The sequence below is a fragment of the Hyaena hyaena genome, unplaced genomic scaffold (genome assembly GCF_003009895.1).
Source record: "Hyaena hyaena isolate Hyena2069 unplaced genomic scaffold, ASM300989v1 scaffold_121, whole genome shotgun sequence".
Taxonomy (NCBI): Eukaryota; Metazoa; Chordata; class Mammalia; order Carnivora; family Hyaenidae; genus Hyaena; species Hyaena hyaena.
In genome coordinates, this window is record NW_024080753.1 from 1861904 (window position 1) to 1863229 (window position 1326).

Genomic DNA, 1326 nt, shown 5'->3' on the forward strand with positions numbered 1-1326 from the left:
AAAGGAGACTTCAGGTCATTAAAAACAAACAAAAGTTGGCCAACGGCTCCTTACTTGTTTGTCTTACTTTTGTGTGCGTGTTTATTTTGAGAAAGAGAAAAACATTGAGCGTGAGCCCGACGCGGGGCTCGACCCCACGAACCGTGAGATCATGAGCTGAGCCGAAGTCAGACGCTCAACCGACTGAGCCCCCAGGCGCCCCTGTCTTACGGTTCTTTACTGCCACGAAGCTGTCTTCCCGTGTGTCCCCTAAACACGGACTCACTGCCACTGTGAAGTGAAGGAGGTTAACAAGGAAGCTCACCTGCTGCGGTGAACGGCTTCTCTTGTTTTCCTGCTCAAGTTGATCACATTTCGACCTCTGACATTCCCCTCTCCTAGATTATAGGAAAGATCAGTTTATGTGGTTTACTTTTATTTTTTATAATGTTTTATTTATTTCTAGGAGAGAGAGAGAGAGAGACAGCGTGAGCAGGGGAGGGTCAGAGAGAGAGGGAGTCACAGACTGAAACAGGCTCCAGGCTCTGAGCTGGCAGTCAGCACAGAGCCCGACGCGGGGCTCGAACCCACGAACCGCGAGATCATGACCTAAGCGAAAGTCGGACGCTTAACCGACTAAGCCACCCAGGCGCCCCTGAGGCTGTCTTTTTTCCATTGGATACTCTTTCCTGCTTTGTCAAAGATTAGTTGGCTGTACACTTTTGGGTCCAAATCTGAGTTCTCTATTCTATTCCATTGGTCTATGTGTCTGGTTTTTTGGTTTATTTGGTTTTTTGTTTTGTTTTGTTTTGTTTTTTTTGCCAATACCATACTGTCTTGATGATGACAGCTTTGTAGGAGAGGCTAAAGTCTGCGATGGTGATGCTTCCCGTTTTGGTTTTCTTCTTCAATATTACTTTGGCTATTCGGGGTCTCTTGTGGTTCCATACAAATTTTAGGATAGTTTGTTCTAGTTTTGAGAAGTATACTAGTGCAATTTTGATTGGGAGTGCATTGAATGTGTAGATTGCTTTGGGTAATAATGAAATTTTAACTATATTTATTCTTCCAAAGATATAAGAGATCTGTATGATGAAAACTATAGAAAACTTATGAAGGAAATTGAAGAAGACACAAAGAAATGGAAAAACATTCCTCTGCCCATTTTTTAATTGGATTGTTTGAAGGAATTTTGTGTGTATGTGTTGAGCTGTATTAGTTTATTATATATTTTGTATATTAACCCTTTATAGAATATGTCATTTGCAAATATCTTCTCCCATACAGTGGGTTGTCTTCTCATTTTGGTGATGGTTTCCTTCACTGTGCAAATTCATTGCAGTTTTT